Source organism: Falco naumanni, chromosome 1 (genome assembly GCF_017639655.2).
Source record: "Falco naumanni isolate bFalNau1 chromosome 1, bFalNau1.pat, whole genome shotgun sequence".
NCBI classification, from domain to species: Eukaryota; Metazoa; Chordata; class Aves; order Falconiformes; family Falconidae; genus Falco; species Falco naumanni.
Window position 1 is genome coordinate 100,169,495 of NC_054054.1, and position 13,607 is coordinate 100,183,101.

Genomic DNA, 13,607 nt, shown 5'->3' on the forward strand with positions numbered 1-13,607 from the left:
ACTTTTTTACCTGTAAGATTTTTACACTTGATACCTTTTTTGCCCATAAGACTTTTCTTACCTGTGAGACCTTTTTTGCCCATGAGACTGTTTTTATCCGTCAGACCTTTTTTACTTGTCAGACATTTTAACCAATAGACTTTTTACCAAGGAAAAATTTTATCCGTGAGACTTTTTATACCTGTTAGACTTCCAACACCTGACACCTTTTTTACCCGTGAGAATTTTTTTACCCATGAGACATTTTTTACCCGTAAGACTTTTTACACTTGAGACCTTTTTTGCTCGTAAGACTTTTTTTACCTGTCAGACCTTTTTTGCCCATGAGTCTTTTTTTACCTGTGAGAATTTTTGAACCTATGAGACTTTCTATAACTATGAGACTTTTTTTTACCTGTGATACTTTTTTTAGCCATGAGACTTTTTTTAAATGATAGACCTTTTTTACCCCTGAGACACTTTTACACTTGAAACTTTTTACCCATGAGACTTTTTCACCCATGAGCCTTTTTTCACCCGTCAGACCTTTTTTACTTGTCAGGCATTTTACCCAATAGACTTTTTACCAAGGAAAAGTTTTATCCGTGAGACTTTTTATACCTGTTAGACTTCCAACACCTGACACCTTTTTTACCCGTGAGAATTTTTTTACCCATGAGACTTTTTTACCCGTAAGACTCTTAACAATTGTGACCTTTTTTGCTCATAAGACTTTTCTTACCTGTGAGACCTTTTTTGCCCGATAGACTCTTCTTACCTGTGAGAATTTTTACCTGTGAGACTTTTCTTACACATGAGACTTTTTTACCCGTAACTTTTTACACTTGAGACCTTTTTTGCTCATAAGACTTTTCTTACCTGTGAGACTTTTCTTACACATGAGACTTTTTTACCCGTAAGATTTTTAACAATTGTGACCTTTTTTGCTCATAAGACTTTTCTTACCTGTGAGACCTTTTTTGCCCGATAGACTTTTCTTACCTGTGAGACTTTTCTTACACATGAGACTTTTTTACCCGTAAGACTTTTAACAATTGTGACCTTTTTTGCTCATAAGACTTTTCTTACCTGTGAGACCTTTTTTGCCCGATACACTTTTCTTACCTGTGAGAATTTTACCTGTGAGACTTTTCTTACACATGAGACTTTTTTACCCGTAAGACTTTTAACAATTGTGACCTTTTTTGCTCATAAGACTTTTCTTACCTGTGAGACCTTTTTTGCCCGATAGACTTTTCTTACCTGTGAGAATTTTTACCTGTGAGACTTTTCTTACACATGAGACTTTTTTACCTGTAAGACTTTTTACACATGAGGCCTTTTTTGCCCATAAGACTTTTCTTACCTGTGAGACCTTTTTTGCCCATAAGACTTTTCTTACCTTTGAGACCTTTTTTGCCCATAAGACTTTTCTTACCTGTGAGAATTTTACCTGTGAGACTTTTCTTACACATGAGACTTTTTTACCCGTAAGACTTTTAACAATTGTGACCTTTTTTGCTCATAAGACTTTTCTTACCTGTGAGACCATTTTTGCCCATGAGACTTTTCTTACCTGTGAGAATTTTTATCTGTGAGACTTTTCTTACACATGAGACTTTTTTACCTGTAAGATTTTTACACTTGATACCTTTTTTGCCCATAAGACTTTTCTTACCTGTGAGACCTTTTTTGCCCATGAGACTGTTTTTATCCGTCAGACCTTTTTTACTTGTCAGACATTTTAACCAATAGACTTTTTACCAAGGAAAAGTTTTATCCGTGAGACTTTTTATACCTGTTAGACTTCCAACACCTGACACCTTTTTTACCCGTGAGAATTTTTTTACCCATGAGACTTTTTTTACCCGTAAGACTTTTTACACTTGAGACCTTTTTTGCTCATAAGACTTTTTTTACCTGTCAGACCTTTTTTGCCCATGAGACTTTTTTTATCCGTCAGACCTTTTTTACTTGTCAGACATTTTACCCAATAGACTTTTTACCAAGGAAAAGTTTTATCCGTGAGACTTTTTATACCTGTTAGACTTACAACACCTGACACCTTTTTTACCCGTGAGAATTTTTTTACCCATGAGACTTTTTTACCCGTAAGACTCTTAACAATTGTGACCTTTTTTGCTCATAAGACTTTTCTTACCTGTGAGACCTTTTTTGCCCGATAGACTTTTCTTACCTGTGAGACTTTTCTTACACATGAGACTTTTTTACCCGTAAGACTTTTAACAATTGTGACCTTTTTTGCTCATAAGACTTTTCTTACCTGTGAGACCTTTTTTGCCCGATACACTTTTCTTACCTGTGAGAATTTTTACCTGTGAGACTTTTCTTACACATGAGACTTTTTTACCTGTAAGATTTTTACACTTGATACGTTTTTTGCCCATAAGACTTTTCTTACCTGTCAGACCTTTTTTGCCCATGAGACTTTTTATACCTGTGAGAATTTTTGAACCTATGAGACTTTCTATAACTATGAGACTTTTTTTTACCTGTGATACTTTTTTTAGCCATGAGACTTTTTTTAATTGATAGACCTTTTTTACCCCTGAGACACTTTTACACTTGAAACATTTTACCCATGAGACTTTTTCACCCATGAGACTTTTTTCACCCGTCAGACCTTTTTTACTTGTCAGGCATTTTACCCAATACACTTATTACCAAGGAAAAGTTTTATCCGTGAGACTTTTTATACCTGTTAGACTTCCAACACCTGACACCTTTTTTACCCGTGAGAATTTTTTTACCCATGAGACTTTTTTTACCCGTAAGACTTTTTACACTTGAGACCTTTTTTGCTCATAAGACTTTTCTTACCTTTGAGACCTTTTTTGCCCAGGAGACTTTTTTTACCTGTGAGAACTTTTACCTGTGAGACTTTTCTTACACATTAGACTTTTTTACCCGTAAGACTTTTAACAATTGTGACCTTTTTTGCTCATAAGACTTTTCTTACCTGTCAGACCTTTTTTGCCCGATAGACTTTTCTTACCTGTGAGAATTTTTACCTGTGAGACTTTTCTTACACATGAGACTTTTTTACCCGTAAGACTTTTTACACTTGAGACCTTTTTTGCTCATAAGACTTTTCTTACCTGTGAGACCTTTTTCGCCCGATAGACTTTTCTTACCTGTGAGACTTTTCTTGCACATGAGACTGTTTTACCCGTAAGACTTTTAACAATTGACACCTTTTTTGCTCATAAGACTTTTCTTACCTGTGAGACCTTTTTTGCCCGATAGACTTTTCTTACCTGTGAGAATTTTTACCTGTGAGACTTTTCTTACACATGAGACTTTTTTACCTGTAAGATTTTTACACTTGATACCTTTTTTGCCCATAAGACTTTTCTTACCTGTGAGACCTTTTTTGCCCATGAGACTGTTTTTATCCGTCAGACCTTTTTTACTTGTCAGACATTTTAACCAATAGACTTTTTACCAAGGAAAAATTTTATCCGTGAGACTTTTTATACCTGTTAGACTTACAACACCTGACACCTTTTTTACCCGTGAGAATTTTTTTACCCATGAGACATTTTTTACCCGTAAGACTTTTTACACTTGAGACCTTTTTTGCTCGTAAGACTTTTTTTACCTGTCAGACCTTTTTTGCCCATGAGTCTTTTTTTACCTGTGAGAATTTTTGAACCTATGAGACTTTCTATAACTATGAGACTTTTTTTTACCTGTGATACTTTTTTTAGCCATGAGACTTTTTTTAAATGATAGACCTTTTTTACCCCTGAGACACTTTTACACTTGAAACTTTTTACCCATGAGACTTTTTCACCCATGAGACTTTTTTCACCCGTCAGACCTTTTTTACTTGTCAGGCATTTTACCCAATAGACTTTTTACCAAGGAAAAGTTTTATCCGTGAGACTTTTTATACCTGTTAGACTTCCAACACCTGACACCTTTTTTACCCGTGAGAATTTTTTTACCCATGAGACTTTTTTACCCGTAAGACTCTTAACAATTGTGACCTTTTTTGCTCATAAGACTTTTCTTACCTGTGAGACCTTTTTTGCCCGATAGACTCTTCTTACCTGTGAGAATTTTTACCTGTGAGACTTTTCTTACACATGAGACTTTTTTACCCGTAACTTTTTACACTTGAGACCTTTTTTGCTCATAAGACTTTTCTTACCTGTGAGACCTTTTTTGCCCATGAGACTTTTCTTACCTGTGAGACTTTTCTTACACATGAGACTTTTTTACCCGTAAGACTTTTAACAATTGTGACCTTTTTTGCTCATAAGACTTTTCTTACCTGTGAGACCTTTTTTGCCCGATAGACTTTTCTTACCTGTGAGACTTTTCTTACACATGAGACTTTTTTACCCGTAAGACTTTTAACAATTGTGACCTTTTTTGCTCATAAGACTTTTCTTACCTGTGAGACCTTTTTTGCCCGATACACTTTTCTTACCTGTGAGAATTTTACCTGTGAGACTTTTCTTACACATGAGACTTTTTTACCCGTAAGACTTTTAACACTTGATACCTTTTTTGCTCATAAGACTTTTCTTACCTGTGAGACCTTTTTTGCCCGATAGACTTTTCTTACCTGTGAGAATTTTTACCTGTGAGACTTTTCTTACACATGAGACTTTTTTACCTGTAAGACTTTTTACACATGAGGCCTTTTTTGCCCATAAGACTTTTCTTACCTGTGAGACCTTTTTTGCCCATAAGACTTTTCTTACCTGTGAGACCTTTTTTGCCCATAAGACTTTTCTTACCTGTGAGAATTTTACCTGTGAGACTTTTCTTACACATGAGACTTTTTTACCCGTAAGACTTTTAACAATTGTGACCTTTTTTGCTCATAAGACTTTTCTTACCTGTGAGACCTTTTTTGCCCGATAGACTTTTCTTACCTGTGAGAATTTTTACCTGTGAGACTTTTCTTACACATGAGACTTTTTTACCTGTAAGATTTTTACACTTGATACCTTTTTTGCCCATAAGACTTTTCTTACCTGTGAGACCTTTTTTGCCCATGAGACTGTTTTTATCCGTCAGACCTTTTTTACTTGTCAGACATTTTAACCAATAGACTTTTTACCAAGGAAAAGTTTTATCCGTGAGACTTTTTATACCTGTTAGACTTCCAACACCTGACACCTTTTTTACCCGTGAGAATTTTTTTACCCATGAGACTTTTTTTACCCGTAAGACTTTTTACACTTGAGACCTTTTTTGCTCATAAGACTTTTTTTACCTGTCAGACCTTTTTTGCCCATGAGACTTTTTTTATCCGTCAGACCTTTTTTACTTGTCAGACATTTTACCCAATAGACTTTTTACCAAGGAAAAGTTTTATCCGTGAGACTTTTTATACCTGTTAGACTTACAACACCTGACACCTTTTTTACCCGTGAGAATTTTTTTACCCATGAGACTTTTTTACCCGTAAGACTCTTAACAATTGTGACCTTTTTTGCTCATAAGACTTTTCTTACCTGTGAGACCTTTTTTGCCCGATAGACTTTTCTTACCTGTGAGACTTTTCTTACACATGAGACTTTTTTACCTGTAAGACTTTTAACAATTGTGACCTTTTTTGCTCATAAGACTTTTCTTACCTGTGAGACCTTTTTTGCCCGATACACTTTTCTTACCTGTGAGAATTTTTACCTGTGAGACTTTTCTTACATATGAGACTTTTTTACCTGTAAGATTTTTACACTTGATATGTTTTTTGCCCATAAGACTTTTCTTACCTGTCAGACCTTTTTTGCCCGATAGACTTTTTATACCTGTGAGAATTTTTGAACCTATGAGACTTTCTATAACTATGAGACTTTTTTTTACCTGTGATACTTTTTTTAGCCATGAGACTTTTTTTAATTGATAGACCTTTTTTACCCCTGAGACACTTTTACACTTGAAACATTTTACCCATGAGACTTTTTCACCCATGAGACTTTTTTCACCCGTCAGACCTTTTTTACTTGTCAGGCATTTTACCCAATACACTTATTACCAAGGAAAAGTTTTATCCGTGAGACTTTTTATACCTGTTAGACTTCCAACACCTGACACCTTTTTTACCCGTGAGAATTTTTTTACCCATGAGACTTTTTTTACCCGTAAGACTTTTTACACTTGAGACCTTTTTTGCTCATAAGACTTTTCTTACCTTTGAGACCTTTTTGCCCAGGAGACTTTTTTTACCTGTGAGAACTTTTACCTGTGAGACTTTTCTTACACATTAGACTTTTTTACCCGTAAGACTTTTAACAATTGTGACCTTTTTTGCTCATAAGACTTTTCTTACCTGTCAGACCTTTTTTGCCCGATAGACTTTTCTTACCTGTGAGAATTTTTACCTGTGAGACTTTTCTTACACATGAGACTTTTTTACCCGTAAGACTTTTTACACTTGAGACCTTTTTTGCTCATAAGACTTTTCTTACCTGTGAGACCTTTTTCGCCCGATAGACTTTTCTTACCTGTGAGACTTTTCTTGCACATGAGACTGTTTTACCCGTAAGACTTTTAACAATTGACACCTTTTTTGCTCATAAGACTTTTCTTACCTGTGAGACCTTTTTTGCCCGATAGACTTTTCTTACCTGTGAGAATTTTTACCTGTGAGACTTTTCTTACACATGAGACTTTTTTACCTGTAAGATTTTTACACTTGATACCTTTTTTGCCCATAAGACTTTTCTTACCTGTGAGACCTTTTTTGCCCATGAGACTGTTTTTATCCGTCAGACCTTTTTTACTTGTCAGACATTTTAACCAATAGACTTTTTACCAAGGAAAAATTTTATCCGTGAGACTTTTTATACCTGTTAGACTTCCAACACCTGACACCTTTTTTACCCGTGAGAATTTTTTTACCCATGAGACATTTTTTACCCGTATGACTTTTTACACTTGAGACCTTTTTTGCTCGTAAGACTTTTTTTACCTGTCAGACCTTTTTTGCCCATGAGTCTTTTTTTACCTGTGAGAATTTTTGAACCTATGAGACTTTCTATAACTATGAGACTTTTTTTTACCTGTGATACTTTTTTTAGCCATGAGACTTTTTTTAAATGATAGACCTTTTTTACCCCTGAGACACTTTTACACTTGAAACTTTTTACCCATGAGACTTTTTCACCCATGAGACTTTTTTCACCCGTCAGACCTTTTTTACTTGTCAGGCATTTTACCCAATAGACTTTTTACCAAGGAAAAGTTTTATCCGTGAGACTTTTTATACCTGTTAGACTTCCAACACCTGACACCTTTTTTACCCGTGAGAATTTTTTTACCCATGAGACTTTTTTACCCGTAAGACTCTTAACAATTGTGACCTTTTTTGCTCATAAGACTTTTCTTACCTGTGAGACCTTTTTTGCCCGATAGACTCTTCTTACCTGTGAGAATTTTTACCTGTGAGACTTTTCTTACACATGAGACTTTTTTACCCGTAACTTTTTACACTTGAGACCTTTTTTGCTCATAAGACTTTTCTTACCTGTGAGACCTTTTTTGCCCGATAGACTTTTCTTACCTGTGAGACTTTTCTTACACATGAGACTTTTTTACCCGTAAGACTTTTAACAATTGTGACCTTTTTTGCTCATAAGACTTTTCTTACCTGTGAGACCTTTTTTGCCCGATAGACTTTTCTTACCTGTGAGACTTTTCTTACACATGAGACTTTTTTACCCGTAAGACTTTTAACAATTGTGACCTTTTTTGCTCATAAGACTTTTCTTACCTGTGAGACCTTTTTTGCCCGATACACTTTTCTTACCTGTGAGAATTTTACCTGTGAGACTTTTCTTACACATGAGACTTTTTTACCCGTAAGACTTTTAACAATTGTGACCTTTTTTGCTCATAAGACTTTTCTTACCTGTGAGACCTTTTTTGCCCGATAGACTTTTCTTACCTGTGAGAATTTTTACCTGTGAGACTTTTCTTACACATGAGACTTTTTTACCTGTAAGACTTTTTACACATGAGGCCTTTTTTGCCCATAAGACTTTTCTTACCTGTGAGACCTTTTTTGCCCATAAGACTTTTCTTACCTGTGAGACCTTTTTTGCCCATAAGACTTTTCTTACCTGTGAGAATTTTACCTGTGAGACTTTTCTTACACATGAGACTTTTTTACCCGTAAGACTTTTAACAATTGTGACCTTTTTTGCTCATAAGACTTTTCTTACCTGTGAGACCATTTTTGCCCATGAGACTTTTCTTACCTGTGAGAATTTTTATCTGTGAGACTTTTCTTACACATGAGACTTTTTTACCTGTAAGATTTTTACACTTGATACCTTTTTTGCCCATAAGACTTTTCTTACCTGTGAGACCTTTTTTGCCCATGAGACTGTTTTTATCCGTCAGACCTTTTTTACTTGTCAGACATTTTAACCAATAGACTTTTTACCAAGGAAAAATTTTATCCGTGAGACTTTTTATACCTGTTAGACTTCCAACACCTGACACCTTTTTTACCCGTGAGAATTTTTTTACCCATGAGACATTTTTTACCCGTAAGACTTTTTACACTTGAGACCTTTTTTGCTCGTAAGACTTTTTTTACCTGTCAGACCTTTTTTGCCCATGAGTCTTTTTTTACCTGTGAGAATTTTTGAACCTATGAGACTTTCTATAACTATGAGACTTTTTTTTACCTGTGATACTTTTTTTAGCCATGAGACTTTTTTTAAATGATAGACCTTTTTTACCCCTGAGACACTTTTACACTTGAAACTTTTTACCCATGAGACTTTTTCACCCATGAGACTTTTTTCACCCGTCAGACCTTTTTTACTTGTCAGGCATTTTACCCAATAGACTTTTTACCAAGGAAAAGTTTTATCCGTGAGACTTTTTATACCTGTTAGACTTCCAACACCTGACACCTTTTTTACCCGTGAGAATTTTTTTACCCATGAGACTTTTTTACCCGTAAGACTCTTAACAATTGTGACCTTTTTTGCTCATAAGACTTTTCTTACCTGTGAGACCTTTTTTGCCCGATAGACTTTTCTTACCTGTGAGAATTTTTACCTGTGAGACTTTTCTTACACATGAGACTTTTTTACCCGTAACTTTTTACACTTGAGACCTTTTTTGCTCATAAGACTTTTCTTACCTGTGAGACCTTTTTTGCCCATGAGACTTTTCTTACCTGTGAGACTTTTCTTACACATGAGACTTTTTTACCCGTAAGACTTTTAACAATTGTGACCTTTTTTTGCTCATAAGACTTTTCTTACCTGTGAGACCTTTTTTGCCCGATAGACTTTTCTTACCTGTGAGACTTTTCTTACACATGAGACTTTTTTACCCGTAAGACTTTTAACAATTGTGACCTTTTTTGCTCATAAGACTTTTCTTACCTGTGAGACCTTTTTTGCCCGATACACTTTTCTTACCTGTGAGAATTTTACCTGTGAGACTTTTCTTACACATGAGACTTTTTTACCCGTAAGACTTTTAACACTTGATACCTTTTTTGCTCATAAGACTTTTCTTACCTGTGAGACCTTTTTTGCCCGATAGACTTTTCTTACCTGTGAGAATTTTTACCTGTGAGACTTTTCTTACACATGAGACTTTTTTACCTGTAAGACTTTTTACACATGAGGCCTTTTTTGCCCATAAGACTTTTCTTACCTGTGAGACCTTTTTTGCCCATAAGACTTTTCTTACCTGTGAGACCTTTTTTGCCCGATAGACTTTTCTTACCTGTGAGAATTTTACCTGTGAGACTTTTCTTACACATGAGACTTTTTTACCCGTAAGACTTTTAACAATTGTGACCTTTTTTGCTCATAAGACTTTTCTTACCTGTGAGACCTTTTTTGCCCGATAGACTTTTCTTACCTGTGAGAATTTTTACCTGTGAGACTTTTCTTACACATGAGACTTTTTTACCTGTAAGATTTTTACACTTGATACCTTTTTTGCCCATAAGACTTTTCTTACCTGTGAGACCTTTTTTGCCCATGAGACTGTTTTTATCCGTCAGACCTTTTTTACTTGTCAGACATTTTAACCAATAGACTTTTTACCAAGGAAAAGTTTTATCCGTGAGACTTTTTATACCTGTTAGACTTCCAACACCTGACACCTTTTTTACCCGTGAGAATTTTTTTACCCATGAGACTTTTTTTACCCGTAAGACTTTTTACACTTGAGACCTTTTTTGCTCATAAGACTTTTTTTACCTGTCAGACCTTTTTTGCCCATGAGACTTTTTTTATCCGTCAGACCTTTTTTACTTGTCAGACATTTTACCCAATAGACTTTTTACCAAGGAAAAGTTTTATCCGTGAGACTTTTTATACCTGTTAGACTTCCAACACCTGACACCTTTTTTACCCGTGAGAATTTTTTTACCCATGAGACTTTTTTACCCGTAAGACTCTTAACAATTGTGACCTTTTTTGCTCATAAGACTTTTCTTACCTGTGAGACCTTTTTTGCCCGATAGACTTTTCTTACCTGTGAGACTTTTCTTACACATGAGACTTTTTTACCCGTAAGACTTTTAACAATTGTGACCTTTTTTGCTCATAAGACTTTTCTTACCTGTGAGACCTTTTTTGCCCGATACACTTTTCTTACCTGTGAGAATTTTTACCTGTGAGACTTTTCTTACACTTGAGACTTTTTTACCTGTAAGATTTTTACACTTGATACGTTTTTTGCCCATAAGACTTTTCTTACCTGTCAGACCTTTTTTGCCCATGAGACTTTTTATACCTGTGAGAATTTTTGAACCTATGAGACTTTCTATAACTATGAGACTTTTTTTTACCTGTGATACTTTTTTTAGCCATGAGACTTTTTTTAATTGATAGACCTTTTTTACCCCTGAGACACTTTTACACTTGAAACATTTTACCCATGAGACTTTTTCACCCATGAGACTTTTTTCACCCGTCAGACCTTTTTTACTTGTCAGGCATTTTACCCAATACACTTATTACCAAGGAAAAGTTTTATCCGTGAGACTTTTTATACCTGTTAGACTTCCAACACCTGACACCTTTTTTACCCGTGAGAATTTTTTTACCCATGAGACTTTTTTTACCCGTAAGACTTTTTACACTTGAGACCTTTTTTGCTCATAAGACTTTTCTTACCTTTGAGACCTTTTTTGCCCAGGAGACTTTTTTTACCTGTGAGAACTTTTACCTGTGAGACTTTTCTTACACATTAGACTTTTTTACCCGTAAGACTTTTAACAATTGTGACCTTTTTTGCTCATAAGACTTTTCTTACCTGTCAGACCTTTTTTGCCCGATAGACTTTTCTTACCTGTGAGAATTTTTACCTGTGAGACTTTTCTTACACATGAGACTTTTTTACCCGTAAGACTTTTTACACTTGAGACCTTTTTTGCTCATAAGACTTTTCTTACCTGTGAGACCTTTTTCGCCCGATAGACTTTTCTTACCTGTGAGACTTTTCTTGCACATGAGACTGTTTTACCCGTAAGACTTTTAACAATTGACACCTTTTTTGCTCATAAGACTTTTCTTACCTGTGAGACCTTTTTTGCCCGATAGACTTTTCTTACCTGTGAGAATTTTTACCTGTGAGACTTTTCTTACACATGAGACTTTTTTACCTGTAAGATTTTTACACTTGATACCTTTTTTGCCCATAAGACTTTTCTTACCTGTGAGACCTTTTTTGCCCATGAGACTGTTTTTATCCGTCAGACCTTTTTTACTTGTCAGACATTTTAACCAATAGACTTTTTACCAAGGAAAAATTTTATCCGTGAGACTTTTTATACCTGTTAGACTTCCAACACCTGACACCTTTTTTACCCGTGAGAATTTTTTTACCCATGAGACATTTTTTACCCGTATGACTTTTTACACTTGAGACCTTTTTTGCTCGTAAGACTTTTTTTACCTGTCAGACCTTTTTTGCCCATGAGTCTTTTTTTACCTGTGAGAATTTTTGAACCTATGAGACTTTCTATAACTATGAGACTTTTTTTTACCTGTGATACTTTTTTTAGCCATGAGACTTTTTTTAAATGATAGACCTTTTTTACCCCTGAGACACTTTTACACTTGAAACTTTTTACCCATGAGACTTTTTCACCCATGAGACTTTTTTCACCCGTCAGACCTTTTTTACTTGTCAGGCATTTTACCCAATAGACTTTTTACCAAGGAAAAGTTTTATCCGTGAGACTTTTTATACCTGTTAGACTTCCAACACCTGACACCTTTTTTACCCGTGAGAATTTTTTTACCCATGAGACTTTTTTACCCGTAAGACTCTTAACAATTGTGACCTTTTTTGCTCATAAGACTTTTCTTACCTGTGAGACCTTTTTTTGCCCGATAGACTCTTCTTACCTGTGAGAATTTTTACCTGTGAGACTTTTCTTACACATGAGACTTTTTTACCCGTAACTTTTTACACTTGAGACCTTTTTTGCTCATAAGACTTTTCTTACCTGTGAGACCTTTTTTGCCCGATAGACTTTTCTTACCTGTGAGACTTTTCTTACACATGAGACTTTTTTACCCGTAAGACTTTTAACAATTGTGACCTTTTTTGCTCATAAGACTTTTCTTACCTGTGAGACCTTTTTTGCCCGATAGACTTTTCTTACCTGTGAGACTTTTCTTACACATGAGACTTTTTTACCCGTAAGACTTTTAACAATTGTGACCTTTTTTGCTCATAAGACTTTTCTTACCTGTGAGACCTTTTTTGCCCGATACACTTTTCTTACGTGTGAGAATTTTACCTGTGAGACTTTTCTTACACATGAGACTTTTTTACCCGTAAGACTTTTAACACTTGATACCTTTTTTGCTCATAAGACTTTTCTTACCTGTGAGACCTTTTTTGCCCGATAGACTTTTCTTACCTGTGAGAATTTTTACCTGTGAGACTTTTCTTACACATGAGACTTTTTTACCTGTAAGACTTTTTACACATGAGGCCTTTTTTGCCCATAAGACTTTTCTTACCTGTGAGACCTTTTTTGCCCATAAGACTTTTCTTACCTTTGAGACCTTTTTTGCCCATAAGACTTTTCTTACCTGTGAGAATTTTACCTGTGAGACTTTTCTTACACATGAGACTTTTTTACCCGTAAGACTTTTAACAATTGTGACCTTTTTTGCTCATAAGACTTTTCTTACCTGTGAGACCTTTTTTGCCCGATAGACTTTTCTTACCTGTGAGAATTTTTACCTGTGAGACTTTTCTTACACATGAGACTTTTTTACCTGTAAGATTTTTACACTTGATACCTTTTTTGCCCATAAGACTTTTCTTACCTGTGAGACCTTTTTTGCCCATGAGACTGTTTTTATCCGTCAGACCTTTTTTACTTGTCAGACATTTTAACCAATAGACTTTTTACCAAGGAAAAGTTTTATCCGTGAGACTTTTTATACCTGTTAGACTTCCAACACCTGACACCTTTTTTACCCGTGAGAATTTTTTTACCCATGAGACATTTTTTACCCGTAAGACTTTTTACACTTGAGACCTTTTTTGCTCATAAGACTTTTTTTACCTGTCAGACCTTTTTTGCCCATGAGACTTTTTTTATCCGTCAGACCTTTTTTACTTGTCAGACATTTTACCCA